Below are 18110 nucleotides of genomic sequence, written 5' to 3' on the forward strand. Positions count from 1 at the left end.
TCAAGTAAGCATTAGCACTAGTTTGCGGAAGAATTTAAAATGTTTTTGTTAAATGGGTCAAAAGATCAAGTAAGCATGGTATCTGGAAACACGTTGTCCATATCTCGTATATGGGATGCCTCGATACATACATAAGAATTTATTTTTATTTTTATTTTTATTTCTGACACCATATAATATCAATACTATTAAAAGGAAAAGAGTCTTAAAAAATCTACCTATCAAAGTTGTTTGGACCCTTTTATTCAATTCATTATTTTTTGGTCTTACCTTAAACTTAAACTAACAATATGTTACCATATATTTCTCTAACAATAATTTATTCAATTCCATTATTTATTCAAATACTACTCCTAAATCTTAATCATTACTATTACTATATTTACCATTTTGACTTTTAATTGTAAAAGCATTGAAACTAATGTTTTATATTATCACTTTTATCATATAATATATAATTTAAAGTAAGAGAAGTTACACAACATATATGTATATATTTTAACTTCCTCTTTCTTTTATAATAGCGTAATCATATCATATATAAATTTTCCCACTAAAATCTCAGATTATATACTAAACTTTCAATCGTATATATTTTGATAGATATTTTCATATTTAAAAATGAGTTTTCTAAAAATATTTCATCAACCATGTTTTTGTACAATAACGTTAAAAATCTATATCAAAAGGTTGTTGGACCCGATATGGATGTAATGGGTCCACATCTGTTCGGGTATTTAGGATCTTAAAAAGATTCGAAAAATCTGAAAAATATCTGAAACGATTGTTTTGGTATGAAGATAACATCATCTATCTGATAATATAACGAATGTTAAGATTTATGTTATAGGTATGACCGTCTGAAAACTATAATATACTGTTTCGGACCTTGTGATTGGAGAGATATATATAACTGGTTTTAAGTTACAGGAATACGAGGAATAGGATGAATTTAAAAAAAATGGAATACGAGTAAATGGAACAGTAGCAGTTATAAAAATAAACTAGATTCTGACCCGCCCTCAAAAGGGCGGGTATATATATATATATATATATATATATATATATATATATATATATATATATATATATATATATATATATATATATATATATATATATATATATATATTAAAAATTTAATTTTATATTTATGTTTTTTAAATCATATTTGTGTTTTTCTTTATAATCATATTTGTGTATAAATCTTAATCAAAGACTATTTTATAAAATAATAGCAATTTAAAAAATTGACCCGACATATACTCGGTTCTTTATAATCATATGCATGTATGTCCGTTTCTTTGTAATCATATGCTCGTATGCCCGTGCACTTTCAAAGGACGGATTTATTTCCAAAACAAATCAAATTTATTTGATATAAATTTATATATTTATTATCATTTACATTTAAATGTTACAAAGAAAGTATTATAATTGTGCAGATTATAATATTTTTGACATTTTAACAGAAATAATTTTGATGACGAAATATGTAATTAGGTTTTAATAAAATCATGATATTTTGAATTTTTTAGCATTTTGAATTATTAATATAATATTAATATTCATACTCGGAAAACCAATGTTGAATTTACCTGTAAGTATGAGTCTTGAATCCGATTCAATCCGACCTATATACTCAAAAATATTAATTTATTGTATTTATCTAAATTTTGCTAAATTTTGCTAAATTTAATTTATAATATAATTTTAGATCTTTTCGCGATATTTTCATATTTGATCTGAATCGACGATAAAAATGGTAAATCGAGTATCTACATATAATCCAGCTCAGATTTTGGATTAAATTATAAAATTTCTATTTAAAACTACATAAAATCCGGTTAAAATCCCAACCCGAAAAAACGTAGATAAATCTAATGATCTTTTATTTTTTTAATTTAAACTTAATTTAATTTCATGATAATTATAATTTGTTTATTTAAAGGCGAAATCCTAATTTTATAGATAAATTAGTCAAATAATTTGCATTTCATGAAAATGAAATAAAATTCTAATTATATTTGGTAAATAAAAAATACTTTTTATATTAACTATTTCAATGGTAGATAATATTATACTAATATATTATCTATTTTATTAAAAGGGCAGATTTAGTAAATATAAAGCATAAACTTAGATTTAAAATATTAGTAGTCATAATAGTAAGAATAAAGGTAGATATTAATTCACTGGATAAACTAATGTATAATGTATAAGTAAAGTATTATTTGTGGTTATAACATATATTGTCTGTAACAAAATGTGTAGATGTTTTAAAAAAAGTGATGTAGTTATTATGCAGATTTGAATCAAACGTATATCAATTAATTGTTTATTTGTACACTCTTGTAAACATGGTAGTTATGGATCCTAGAATATAGGAATAAAGGTAAGCAGTTATAAAATATATTGTTTAATTTTTATATATGTTGCATAGGAAAATAATAAATTGGACATAACCTTTTATCAATTGGTCATGTTGCTGTTTTAATAGTACTGATGGAACTAAAATATAAGTATCTATTTAACATGAATGGTAGTTATTTGCAGGAATGTAGTGGAATGAAAATAAATTTATTTTAAATTAAATAAAAACTCTAATTAATATTAAAATCTTATTTTTTTTTTCATTCTTTTCATTTATTACATTCACGAGACTTTTTGTTGCTGAATGTTTTTCAACTACAGTCCATTGCATTCCACATATTTCATTCCATTCTATTCTTTGCAATTTATTTTTAATTCATCTCAAATGGTAACATTTTTGTGGAATCTTCATGAATGACTTATTCCACACAATTCTATTCCAAAATATGTGCATCCAGTTGCAGCCATAATTCTAAACTGCTATGTGATTGGCCATGAAATTGGATGATTCCTAATGGTTGAATTTATAGATGGCTAAATTAAAATTTAAATACTTAAAAAACAGAAATGACATGGTATTGTAATTAATTTCAAAAAATAAGGGCAGAATAAAATTAAAACGTGACAGGTTCGAATCCAACAGGCTGTGGGGATACTTGCGCTTATGTGATGATTGAGTCAGCATCTTAGAGTATTTCCAACCCCACTTCATAATTTACTACAAAATAAAGTAGAAAATAGAGTGATGAAGAAACAAAAAAAATGATTACTCCATAAATAGAATAATATAATTTTTTTTTTCTTCGCTCCATTTTTCACTCCATCTTGCAATAAATTATGGAGTGAGGTTGGAAATTCTCTTAATAGCGCAATAACGTGGGTTTTGTTTATGCTTCATATTCAAATTTCTTTCTCTTTTGTCAACTCCAGATTCAAATTTCTTTTAGCATGAAATGCTATTTCTTAAATCAACTTTCTAAAAGTTTAATAACTAACATGTGAAAAATTATGAGTGAAATCCGGCAGGGTTAACAAAAAAGCATCTAGAGAATCTATTGTTGATCTTTTACAACCGCATACACATTTTGAGTTTGATTGTTTGAACTTTACGGACGACGCTAACATAAACTACCACATATTTGAGTCGGGATAGATTTATTTAGTTTCGTAGAAACATTGTGTTTTATTAAACGGTTCAAAACTAACTCGAAAAGACTACATAACCATGGACTATGATTTGGTTATGTATCTATATAGATCTCCAATGAATATATAATACAAACACAGAGACGTTTAAGCATGTGTACTGAGTGGAAATGCTTTTAGTGAGTTTATAGTTTAAATGCAACTTGATCAAATTATGTTTAAGCTATGAACATTATATATTGCGTCTTGGCCGTTTCACATCCAGGACATGACCCCTCAAATCTATATCTTCTTCCACAATGACATCACTCTCAGAGACAATTTTGATCTTAACTCTCTTCTTATTATCTGGCTTTTCACTAGCAAAACAGAGCAATGAACTAGAAATTAAAGCTTTAAGATCCTTCAAAAATGGCATTCCGAGCGACCCTCTAGGAGCATTGGCAGACTGGACAACCACTGGTCTGGTACGACACTGCAACTGGACCGGAATCACCTGCGATCATACCGGTCATGTTGTCTCCCTTTCCTTTAAGGAGAAGCAACTTCAAGGTGTTCTGTCTCCAGCCATAGCAAACCTCACCTATCTCCAGGTTCTTGATCTCACTTCCAACAATTTTACCGGCCAAATACCGGCTGAAATCGGGAAATTAACCGAGCTAAACAAGATAGTTCTTTACTTAAATTATTTCTCTGGTTCGATTCCTTCTGAGGTTTGGGAACTTAAGAATCTTGCGTCCCTTGATATGAGAAATAATTTGTTGACCGGTAATGTTCCTGAATCAGTATGCAAAACTAGATCGTTGGTATCAGTTAGAATAGGAAGCAATAACTTAACCGGGGAGATACCAAATTGCTTAGGAGATTTGGTTCATCTGGAGGTGTTTGTAGCAGACGTTAACCAATTTAGTGGTTTGATTCCAGTATCAGTTGGTACTTTGGTTAATCTGACGGTGATAGACCTGGGTAGTAACCAATTAACCGGTAAAATACCGAGAGAGATAGGAAATCTCCAGAATTTACAGGTTCTCGGTTTATATAATAACTTGTTGAAAGGAGAGATACCGGCTGAGATAGGAAACTGCACAAGCTTGATCCAACTTGAGCTGTATGGTAACCAGTTAACCGGGAGAATACCAACGGAATTGGGAAATTTGGATAAGCTGGAGTCACTCCGGTTATACAAGAACAAACTAAGTTCTCCGATTCCATCCTCCATGTTTCGGTTAACGCAGTTAACGAATTTGGGATTATCAGGAAACCAGTTGGTTGGACCGATTCCGGAAGAAATCGGTTCATTGAAATCACTGAGAGTCCTTACGCTTCATTCAAACAACTTAACGGGGGAGTTACCACAGTCAATCACAAACTTGAGAAACTTGACAGCGATAACGATGGGGTTCAATTATATAACCGGTAAGCTCCCAGCGAATCTAGGGCTTCTTTCAAATCTTCAGAACCTTTCAGTGCACGACAATCTTCTTACCGGACCAATACCTTCTAGCATAAGTAACTGCACTGGTCTTAAAGTCTTGGACCTGTCTTTTAACCAAATGACTGGCAAGATTCCTAGAGGTTTAGGACGGACAAATCTTACTGCTATTTCTCTTGGGCCGAATCGGTTTACTGGGGAAATTCCAGATGATCTCTTTAACTGCTCAGACGTGGAAGTTCTTAATTTGGAACGGAACAACTTAACCGGAACTCTGAAGCCATTAATAGGGAAGCTTCAGAAACTCAGGATACTGCAAGTATTCTCTAACTCTCTCACTGGAACAATTCCTCGAGAGATTGGGAATCTGAGAGAGTTGATTCTCTTGCAACTTCACACAAATCATTTCGTGGGAAGAATCCCAAGGGAGATATCGAATCTGACTACTGCAGGGGCTTGCGCTGGATAAAAATGAACTCAAAGGTCCAATTCCTGAAGAAATGTTTGGAATGAAGCAACTCTCAGTGCTCGAGCTATCTAACAACAAATTAGCAGGCCCAATTCCTATCTGGTTGGGGAAACTCGAATCCCTTACCTACTTGGGTCTTCATGGTAACCAGTTCAACGGGTCTATCCATGTAAGCCTTAAGTCACTTTCGCATCTCAACACGTTCGATATCTCAGACAATCTTCTCACCGGAACCATCCCTGGGGAGCTGATATCTTCGATGAGAAACTTACAGCTTAATCTCAACTTCTCAAACAATTTATTGAGAGGAACCATCCCCGATGAGCTTGGAAAGCTAGAAATGGTTCAAGAAATCGACTTTTCGAACAACCTCTTTTCTGGGTCTATCCCAAGATCTCTACAGGCCTGCAAAAACGTCTTCTTACTGGATTTCTCGAGGAACAATCTCACAGGTCAGATCCCAGATCAAGTCTTCGAACAAGGAGGCATGGATATGATCAAACGCTTGAACCTTTCAAGAAACAGTCTCTCTGGTGAAATCCCCAAGAGATTTGGAAACAACCTCACACAGTTAGTATCCTTGGATCTCTCTAATAACAATCTCACAGGTGAAATTCCAGAGAGTCTCGCCAATCTTCCGATCCTGAAACATCTCAAACTCGCTTCAAACCACCTCAAAGGCCATGTTCCTGAATCCGGGGTGTTCAAAGACATCAACGCATCTGATCTGATGGGAAACACAGATCTCTGTGGCAGAAAGAAGCCTCTCAAGCCATGTATGATGATGATCAAGAAGAAGTCAAACCACTTCTCAAAGAGAAGTGCAATCATCATGATTGTTCTTGGATCAGCCGCGGTTCTCCTTCTACTACTGCTTCTTGTCGCCCGTTGCAAGAAAAAGACTGAAACCTCATCAGAGTCTCCAATGCCAGACTTGGACTCAGCTCTGAAGCTAAAAAGATTCGACCCGAAAGAGCTGGAACAAGCAACAGATTCTTTCAACAATGCCAACATCATCGGTTCAAGCAGGTTAAGCACAGTGTAGTCAGCTAGAGGATGGTACAGCGATTGCAGTAAAAGTATTGAACCTGAAGCAATTCTCAGCAGAATCAGATAAATGGTTCTACACAGAAGCCAAAACACTGAGCCAACTAAAGCATCGGAACCTGGTGAAGATCTTAGGGTTCGCCTGGGAGAGCGGGAAGATGAAAGCCTTGGCGCTTCCATACATGGAAAAGGGAAGCTTAGAGGATGCGATTCACAACTCTTCTGCATCAATCGGATCCTTCTCAGAGAGAATCGATCTATGTGTTGATATCGCTAGCGGAATCGATTACCTTCATTCTGGATTTGGCTTCCCGATCGTTCACTGCGATCTGAAGCCGGCGAATATACTCCTCGACGGAGATGGTATTGCTCACGTCAGCGATTTCGGAACCGCTCGGATTCTAGGGTTACGTGAAGATGGAAGCGTCACAGCATCTACCTTCCAAGGCACGATTGGATACTTGGCTCCAGGTACAGATTTCAAAACCGTTATTTGATTTATCCACACACTCTTTGGTTAACTGATTAAATTAAATTGTATATATGGTTTATATCGGTTTAGTCAAATTGTAACTAACCGAGTAATCCAAAATATCTTTTCATCTCTAACAAACTTCTTCCTCCTTGTTTCTCTCTTTTGTCCATGATCAGAGTTTGCTTATATGAGAAAGATGACAACGAAAGCCGATGTGTTCAGCTTCGGGATCATGATAATGGAGTTGATGACGAAACGGAGACCAACCTCGTTGGACGATGATGAATCAGGAGTCGTGAGTCTGCGTCAATTGGTGGAGATGGCGATTGGAGATGGATCAGAAGGGATTATTAGGGTTCTTGATTTAGAAATCATGTCGTCTATTGTTTCTCGAGAGGAGGAAGAGGGCATTGAAGATCTGTTGAAGCTGTGTTTGTTATGTACAAGCTATAGACCTGAAGATAGACCGGACATGAATGAGATTCTTACTCATCTAGAGAAACTCAGAGGAAAGAATTCCAGATCGTAACCAACGGGATGGTTTAAGCAATTGATAAAAAATCAACCGGTCCAATCTATTTTTAAACCCAAATAAACCAAACCAAAATCAGCCGGTCCTTGTCTTTCATCAAGTTTTCCTGTTTGGTGTTTTTTAAGATGTTTTCCTTTCTTCGATAGGTTTCTTTCTTTTTCTGAATTTTCTTATTTCAAAAGCTTTTCCTATTTTCTATTATTTCTACTATAGGTTTCACCTATATAAACAATTCCTATACGCTTTGTGATCGACACCTTACTATTTATTTACTACAGACAGCTAGCGTGTGTTACGGGTTCTCTTTGTTTCATTAGTTGGTATCAGATACTTCCCTCAACGATCCCATATGACTTCGAGACATACACAGAAGCACAACGTGGGAGATTGGTCTTGCTTTTTCAATGAAGAACCTTTCTATGCTATTTCCCGTACGCTGGCTGATGCTGATGCATCAGAGAAAGTTTGTGAAGAATGTAAAGACACTTTGCACCGTAGGGTAGCTGGTGCTGCTACAATAGAGAAACTTTTTGAAGACTTTCAAGCCACTTTGCAAACTAGAGTGGCTGATGTAGTACAACAAGTTTGTGAAGAGTTTACAGCCACCTTTGTAACGGCCCGGTTCCTGGCCCATAAAATTTTCCAAAGAATATGGGCTTCTCTACGGTCCATTTGGCAAAAACCTAGGGCTTCCCTTCCCCTCTCCTATAAAAAGAGATGCAGCCTCCCTTTTTGCCTCATCACAAATCTGAAGCGAAGCTCTGCAGAGAACTCCCGGAGGCCGAAAACCCTAGCCGTCGAGCTCTCTCCCCTTCTCTCCTGTGCCGCCTCTCTCTCTTCTCTCTCTCTCCCGCGCGTCGCTCTCTCTCTCTCTCCTCGCCGTCACCCTCTCTCTCTCCTCGCCGTCGCACGCTCTCTCTCTCTCTCCCTCTCGCCGGCGCCGTGAAATGGTGGTGGTGACCAGATCTCAACGTTCTTAAATCCTTGTTTCCAGATCCAGATCCAGATCTAGACTAAGGTGGAGTGTCTCGAACCCAACTTTCTCTCATGATTCTGTATACTCCTTTATGTTGGAGTTAGGTTGTTTAGACCCTGTTTGAGAGTTAGGATGATAGAACAGGATAACTGCTAGGATGATAGATGAGTGAATCATGATGCATAAGAACCTCATACTGTTAACGGGACTTGATGAACTGATCTATGTTGTGGTTGATGAGTGATGCTTGTATGTTTGGATGTTTAGTCCCATGTATGGTTTGTGAATAAAGCTAGGGTGCTAGAAAGAATGAATGCTAAGATGATAGATGACTACTAATTGCTATTGATATGGTAAGTTAAACTTGAGTGCAATGTGTATTGTGTGTGACACCGATAACGGGTGGCGTCTAGTGAGTGAGTCCAAGTACAAGTCTAAGTGAAAAGGGAAAGTAAATGAAAAATGGGAAGGGATAAGTGTAAATGATAAGGATGTGAAAGGATAAGTGAAAGTATAGAAGAATAACGTTAAGGTTAAGCATGGGTGGGATCATATAGAGAGTCTAAGGAAAGTAAGTGGGGTAGTAGTCCACGCTAGGCTACCCATAGGAGATGTGGCCAATCCACATGAATATGGGGTAGTAGTCTAGTTGGGGCTACCCACTGATGAAAAGGGTGAAAAGATGAAAAGGATGAAAAGAGGAAAAGGATGAAAAGATGAAAAAGATGTGCATTGTAGGGTTTTTAGATCATGGTCGGGTAATAGGGAGTTAAAGGTGTCATAGGATTGAGTTGGAATGGGAAGATGAGTCGGTTGAAGTCTAGGGTTTGACGTGTGTGGCAATGAGTGAGATCATTGTATTGATTGATCACTAGGTTGTTAGAAATGAATGGAAGTGAATGTGGAAATTACAGATGACGATAGGAAATGATAAAAATGCATTAACTGATTGTAGTGGCTAGTCAGTCCTAGTTCCCGCATAGAGTAGTATAGAGTGTCATGCGGGCAGGCTGGTCTAGAACCACTTCACTGAGTAACTTGTTGGTCACCCCTCCATTTCCATTTTTTTCCCTGTGCGCAGGACTGTAAGTAGAAGTATATGGATGTGGGTGTGACGGTATTTCAAAGAAGGTTATGCGCTCGTCTCTCGGGACCAGTAACGGGACACGTAGGGTTGTCTAAATGAGTAGACACGTGTCCATAACGCCCCTTCGATAACCCCGGTCGGACGCCGGGGGATCGGGCTGTTACAATTGGTATCAGAGCGGGTTAAGATCCCTTAGTTCTGTCCTAAGGGATCAACATTTCCGACGTTTTAAAAAAAAAAAAAAAAAAAAAATTATTTCGTTATTACTAAGTGTTTTCGGATTGTGAAAGATTATTTGAAAATCCCACGATATCCATACTTCTATTATGGTTCTGATTGAAATTTTATTGCAGGATGTTTTCGCTTGACCATTACGAGTGGAGGATGCCGCGTATGCACTACGGACGGAGGAACACCAGGGAGTATGCCCAAAGGCGTAACTATGACATGGAGGGTAACTTGGTGCTACCCATGTTTACGGATCCTGAAGAGCAGTACAGGGAGTTTCCATTCAGGTACCCGCACGAGCAGACTGTGAGGCATAAGGTGTTGATGCCACATTTCCAGAGGATGGCTATGGAGGAACGTCTACTGCAGGGCAATGCGAGGTTCCAGCTTGCAACCGAAGAGGGGCCCCCGAGGAAGCGTGGCCGTCCATGCAAGCCGCCAAGTGCAGCAGGGGGACCCCCAAGGGTGTTCACCGGGAAGTGCCAGTGTGGAGTGCTGATCAAGAATGCTCAGGAGGACCGATCAGTCGCTGGATACACCGAGGACTTTATCAACCAAGCCAAGCTGTGCAAACCGAAGAATGCAGAGACGTGGTGCGTATGGTATAAGAACGGGCTTCGTAAGGAACTCCAGGCGCAGTTGAGGGATGTTTTGGAGCCCCTGGAGTTCGCGCTAGTGAGGCGGATGGCAGGCTTCGCCATGGAGGCAGAAGAGAAGATTGCAGCCGATGTGGCCGCTCTCTCGAGCATGGAAGGAGGAAACCCGGGTAGGGACGTCGATGGTCATGAGGTGCCGGTCGGGGAACTCGCTAAGGGAAAGCGGGGGCGTCCGCGAAAACCTCCTACAGTGACATGTGATTGTGACGTACTGGTCCAGATGGTTCAGAAGCCACGCAAGGTGAGAGATTACCTGGAGGAGTTCTTGGATACAGCCAAGAGGTGCCAACCGAAGCCAGCCGAGGAGTGGTGTCATCTGTTTAAGGCTGGACTACGTGGAGATATTCGTGAAGAGCTCGTTGGAGTTCTGGAGCCTCTGGAATTTGCATTGGTGAGAAGGATGGCCAACCAAGCACTGCACGCGGAGGAGTGGTTGGCGGAAAGTGAGGCGGCGGCCGAGTATGATCGCGTCGCAGAGGGCGATGAAGACCTTGGATCCGAGACCCGCTGCCCCTCGCCATGTCAATGTGGCTAGACGAGATACTAGGGACGATTCGTAGGAGTAGGACACGTGTTTCGCTATTGGTTTTATTTCATTTATTGGTTATTGGAGTTGGTGTTCTTTCCATTCGTTACGGCATTCTGTGTTTTGTGCAGATGTGCTGGGTTTTCTCTTACAAACTATTGTAGTCCTACTCCTTTTATTTATGACATTCATTCGTTGGTTTTAAAGATTCCAGTAGAGTTATCATGCTTTGTATGCCTCCCTTGATTGTTGTGTGAATGTGTGAATTCATTTCGGTAACGAACGATTGGTCTGAAAGATGTGGGCTTTGGAATTCGGGGACGAATTCCGATTAACGGGGGAGGATTGTAACGGCCCGGTTCCTGGCCCATAAAATTTCCCAAAGAATATGGGCTTCTCTACGGCCCATTTGGCAAAAACCTAGGGCTTCCCTTCCCCTCTCCTATAAAAAGAGATGCAGCCTCCCTTTTTGCCTCATCACAAATCTGAAGCGAAGCTCTGCAGAGAACTCCCGGAGGCCGAAAACCCTAGCCGTCGAGCTCTCTCCCCTTCTCTCCTGCGCCGCCTCTCTCTCTTCTCTCTCTCTCCCGCGCGTCGCTCTCTCTCTCTCCTCGCCGTCACCCTCTCTCTCTCCTCGCCGTCGCACGCTCTCTCTCTCTCTCCCTCTCGCCGGCGCCGTGAAATGGTGGTGGTGACCAGATCTCAACCTTCTTAAATCCTTGTTTCCAGATCCAGATCCAGATCTAGACTAAGGTGGAGTGTCTCGAACCCAACTTTCTCTCATGATTCTGTATACTCCTTTATGTTGGAGTTAGGTTGTTTAGACCCTGTTTGAGAGTTAGGATGATAGAACAGGATAACTGCTAGGATGATAGATGAGTGAATCATGATGCATAAGAACCTCATACTGTTAACGGGACTTGATGAACTGATCTATGTTGTGGTTGATGAGTGATGCTTGTATGTTTGGATGTTTAGTCCCATGTATGGTTTGTGAATAAAGCTAGGGTGCTAGAAAGAATGAATGCTAAGATGATAGATGACTACTAATTGCTATTGATATGGTAAGTGAAACTTGAGTGCAATGTGTATTGTGTGTGACACCGATAACGGGTGGCGTCTAGTGAGTGAGTCCAAGTACAAGTCTAAGTGAAAAGGGAAAGTAAATGAAAAATGGGAAGGGATAAGTGTAAATGATAAGGATGTGAAAGGATAAGTGAAAGTATAGAAGAATAACGTTAAGGTTAAGCATGGGTGGGATCATATAGAGAGTCTAAGGAAAGTAAGTGGGGTAGTAGTCCACGCTAGGCTACCCATAGGAGATGTGGCCAATCCACATGAATATGGGGTAGTAGTCTAGTTGGGGCTACCCACTGATGAAAAGGATGAAAAGATGAAAAGGATGAAAAGAGGAAAAGGATGAAAAGATGAAAAAGATGTGCATTGTAGGGTTTTTAGATCATGGTCGGGTAACAGGGAGTTAAAGGTGTCATAGGATTGAGTTGGAATGGGAAGATGAGTCGGTTGAAGTCTAGGGTTTGACGTGTGTGGCAATGAGTGAGATCATTGTATTGATTGATCACTAGGTTGTTAGAAATGAATGGAAGTGAATGTGGAAATTACAGATGACGATAGGAAATGATAAAAATGCATTAACTGATTGTAGTGGCTAGTCAGTCCTAGTTCCCGCATAGAGTAGTATAGAGTGTCATGCGGGCAGGCTGGTCTAGAACCACTTCACTGAGTAACTTGTTGCTCACCCCTCCATTTCCATTTTTTTCCCTGTGCGCAGGACTGTAAGTAGAAGTATATGGATGTGGGTGTGACGGTATTTCAAAGAAGGTTATGCGCTCGTCTCTCGGGACCAGTAACGGGACACGTAGGGTTGTCTAAATGAGTAGACACGTGTCCATAACGCCCCTTCGATAACCCCGGTCGGACGCCGGGGGATCGGGCTGTTACAACCTTACCCCATATGGTTGCATCAGCCAACAGAGCTGACCACGACGTTCCAACTGTTTCTCAAGATCGCAAGGACCCTCCTCTCGTCCTCACTGACTGCTCAGACACTTAATCAGAGGACAGTGTTTTGGCTCATGAAGATGTTCTGCCTCTGCATCATAACAGAGAGAGAAACCATCATCATCATTGGGATTCTTCAGATTTCATAATCTCAATTCCTGAGTTTCATGGAGTATCCTCATCAGCAGAAGCTTTTCTTGATTGGTTGGTTAAAGTGGAAGAGATTCTTGATTTCAAGAAAGTTCCTGAGGAACATCGTGTGTCTTTAGTGGCAACAAGTTTTCGTGGCTAAGCTGCATCTTGGTGGAATCGTTTCAAGCTCCAACGCTCTTGTTACGGCAAAGAGAAGCTTGACTCTTGTGACAAACTGAAGAAACACATGAAGAGAGTTTTTCTTCCGGACAACTACAACCGCTTGCTGTTACAAAAGTTCAACAACATCCGTCAGGGATCACGTACGGTTGATGAATACGCCACTGAGTTTTTCCAGTTGAGGTCTCGGATCGATGATATTCAGGACTCTGAGCTTCAACTGGTGGCACGGTTCATCGCAGGTCTCGAACTTCAGAAAATGGTTAATGATCAGTTCAATCCCGCCATGTTTACAGAAGCTCACCAACGAGCTGTGGTATTGGAACAACAGACTCGTGGTGACTCATCTATATGGGATTTATGGAACTTTTGATCCAACACAACCAATGACATACCAGCTTGGCCATTCTCCTATCTCGTTGTTTCTTTACAAGTTTAAGTATTAGCTTATCAGTTTTATGTTTAATGGCTGAAACTGCAAAATTAAATAAATATCCGAAAGCTCATTATGTTGGAATGATTGAAACTCTAAGAGTTAGTACCAGTTCCAAGCTACAAAATCCTAAATAATATCTCCACTTTATCATCTTGCTTTGCTTGTAGTAGTAGACTACTCTTAATGAGTCTCTAGCTGAAAATTTTGAATTTCCTCATTCTGTATATTTTTCTCTGGCATACATGCATGAAGAAACAGTAGTTTATTGCAAATCAAAATACAAACAAACAAAGACAAAGGCTTCATATAAATGACATATGCATTAGCCTTTCTGCTTTCTCTTATTGTAGGAATAACTTAAAAGATCACTAACTACTCACAGACTATTCTGAATCATGTACATCTCTTCTTTGTGTCATTCACAACCACTGCTAGTATGGGAACAATAGGTTGTCCCACGGTTGTTATATCATTGGAGAACAAAGAAGATTACCATGGGATCAATCCCACAATAGCAGTTAAGTAGACATGCCAAATAATAGCTGTGAAAACCAGAGTCAAGACATATGAAACCACACATAGTTTGTAGCTTTTCATTTTCACTGTTTAAAGTTTTCCACTCCCTGCTTGCAAAAAGAAAAAAACAACAACCACAAGCTCACATGTTGCAACCAGAGACTGATAGAAAACCATGTTTATGAAAACGCATAATGTATTCTTCTTTAGAACTTTGCGGAGTATGAGTTGCATGAGAGATAGAAACAGCCCATTGCCAGCAGAAGCCACTGGGGTACATAGGAAGTCTATTGCATATTTCCCTTTAGAGACTTCTTTGCCTTGTGATTCATTGTTGAACACAAGAAGGGTAGATGAAATGATGATGAGAAACAGATAATTCACTATGAAAGGAGTCAACTTCTGCAAGTTGAGAATATATATATATATATATATATATATATATATTTTTTTTCGAATGAATGTTCAATTTATTGAATCCAAAAAACCGTTTTTACATCTTAGTACATCTTTATTTTAGTTTTTCAAAAGATAAAGAATTATGAAACACTAGATTTTACCCGCCCTTTAAAAACACTGATATTGTTTTATTTTGTAAGTGTCATATAAATGTGTCAAATATTTGTAAGTTCATATTTGTTTATATATTTGAACTTTCTTTCAAATCGCGAGATTTGTCACCTTTTAAAATTTTATTTAAAAAAGACAAAGATTTGTTAACCATGGGATTATGTATTTAAAATTTGATAACCTAATAGTTTTGTATTTATGTTGATTTTTATGTACTAAAAATATTTATTCATGTTGAGACAGGATCTAAAATTTTGTATATTTGTATTTATAAAATTAATCTTGAAGAGCTTAGTTTTTTTAAGTTTATTTTATTTTCCAACAAAAGTAATATATTAAAACAATTATTGTCTTAAACCATTATATTTACAAATATAATAACAATGATATTTCTCATTGCATATAATACTATTTGATAAAAATAAAGACAATGAAAAATAAAATATTTTTATGTTACTGTTTTTATAAAACACGGACTTTACAATATACTTCTTAAAGACAATATACTTCTTAAAATATGGTTTTCATATTTAAATATTATTGTATTGATTAACAAAACAAATTCAAAAGATTTTTAGGAATATTTACTATATAGTTTAGAAAGTTTCGAATATAATATTTTTGAAAAAATTACATATATTAACATGGTTAAGAGTAATAAACAATAATGAAAATGTTTGACTTTTTTACAATATGGGAATGGAAGAAGGATTGATCCAAAGTTGACTTCTTCTTTTGAAAATTCAGAATGAGTGACTCTTCTTCCTGCTGCCATCTAACAAACTAAAGCCAAGATTGAGTGAAACCAGAAAAATCCTCGAGGATTTGATTTTATTTGTGTGTTTAGGATTTTTTCTTTCACTTTTCCCGGCTTTGATTATATTTTTATGACCACTGAATACTGATCTTTGTGAATGATTGAAAGAAATGAGAAATATAAATCTACTGTTATTTTTGACATGTTAAATAACATAATTGAAAGAAATTAGAAATCTTATATATTAAAACAGAAGTCACAACCTTGATTCATGTGTGATTTTTTAAAAAATGGACCTAATGGACATATTCATAGAAATTCATATTACATTTTAGTTCAGACTAATAATAAATAGAATTTTAAATATTTTAATCATAATATCTTTTGATATCTTTTCATTTTAAATATAAATATATTTATTTTAAAATTCTAACAAATCTGTTTAAAAAGATTTTTACAAGATTTTCATTTTTGAAATTATATTTAAATATTTTCGCTAATTTCAAAATTAGTTTAAAATATTATTATACATTAATATATTCAGTTATATAAAATTAAAAATAAAAAAATCTATAAAATTTTATTTATTATATAATCATAATCAATCATATTAAAATAAAATTATTATATTGAGCTAAATATAGTAAAATTGTATTAAATTTATATATTTATATATTTTATTTTCGTAATTATAAAATATTTATGTTCAAGAATCAAATCTAATATGTTGGTAAGATGGGTTAACATTATCAAACTATATAATACATGTATAAAAATTAACATGTATTTCTTTAAAGTTAATAATATAAAATCTTTGTAATAATATATATTTATATATTATATTTTAAAAATTCTAATAAATCTGTGTAAAAATATTTAAACAATAACTTAATGTATTTTAAGTTATCGTTTAAAAATGAAAATAAATAAATTATATCCTATTTTATCTACTTTATAGTCATGATCATATTAAAATATAATTATTATACTAAAATAAATTTGATAAAATTATATTCAATTGATACATTTATAAATTTTATTTTCATAAATATAAATTATTTATTTAAAATATTATATGATGATAGAACAGCTTAAAATTAACAAACTATATAATACATATCTAAAAATTAACATATCTTAGACTTTTATATATACAATAATAAATTATCTAAAATGAATAAGTATAAAAATATTGGTAAAAAGAAATCCAGTTTTGAAAGACGGGTCAGAATTTAGCATAAATTAAATACAAAATCATTTTTAAATATATTTTCTCATTAATATATGAATTTGCTTAATAACTAAATGCAAATACAATAAGATAAATATATAATAAGAAGTGGTAAGTACATACAGTTTAAATAATTAATTAATTATAACATGTAAATTATAAAATTATTGTATTTGAAATAGTTATATAAATATTTAAGTATATGATTAACATTAAAAATATATACCACTTATGTTCTAAAGCAATAATTTATGTATAGAAATGTGAAAACAAACACCCGTGCGGTTGCACGGGTCAAAATCTAGTACGAATTAAAAGAAAAGACGAAAAAATAGCAACACTAGTTCTGGTTTATTTGGTGTTTACATCATCTATACCATTAAACAAAAAATAGAGGTCAATAAAACTTACCGATAAATCCAGTATTTGAAGAGTTGATGTTAAATTGTTTAGGAATATTTGATCGACTATTTGTTTACTAGCTATTCCAATGAAATAAACCTGTGATAAAAAATCGATCACGATTAGATATAACTTAAAAAATAAATATGAAATATAAAGGTAATAAATATACCTGAATTTTATAGATGATATAACTATTTAGTTGACATGAAAAAACTAAAGAGAATGAAGAATGATCAAATCATACGTGGCTTCAAATGAGGAATCATTAAGATAGTTCATCTGCACATAAACCAAAACTAAAATCAGCAAACCAATAATATTTTGAAATTGCTAAGAATATAAAGCTAAAAATTTATTCCTCTTCCTGCTGCCATCTAGCCTATCAAAAGCCAAGATTGAGTAAAACAATAAAACTCCAAAAGGATTCGATATTATTTGTGTGTTTAGTATTGTTTTCTTTCACTTTTCCAGGCTTTGATTATATTTTTATGACCATTGATCTTTGTGAATGATTGAAAGAAATGAGAAATATAAATCTACGGTTATTTGTGACATGTTAAATAATTTTTTTTTTTTGACAACAAGACATTCACAGACTCATATTGACTCTGTAAACTAAATCGGTAACTCCGCATCCATGTGAACGGCGAAAGATGGTTGTCTTCTAGCACTGCATGCTAAGCTATCCACCCTTTGATTCTCCGTTCGAGGTACATGAACAATATCTGAGTTGAGGAAACTCCTTCGTAGGAGCTTGATATCTTCCAGATAACTTCCAAATGCTGACAATTCTTCTGGTTCCGAAACCATCTTCACCAATTGAGAACAATCCGTCGCAAATGTAACTTGAAACTGTCTTAAATTCTTCATACATTCCATTGCCCAAATCAAAGCTTCCATCTCCGAATGGAGAG

At 35.8% G+C, this 18110-nt stretch overlaps 1 pseudogene; it reads left to right on the forward strand.

Moving 5' to 3' along the window:
* Window positions 1–1132: 1132 nt before the first annotated feature.
* On the forward strand, window positions 1133–7693 carry LOC106410187 (annotated as a pseudogene).
* Window positions 7694–18110: the final 10417 nt, after the last annotated feature.

The sequence above is a fragment of the Brassica napus genome, chromosome A2 (genome assembly GCF_020379485.1).
Source record: "Brassica napus cultivar Da-Ae chromosome A2, Da-Ae, whole genome shotgun sequence".
Lineage (NCBI taxonomy): Eukaryota > Viridiplantae > Streptophyta > Magnoliopsida > Brassicales > Brassicaceae > Brassica > Brassica napus.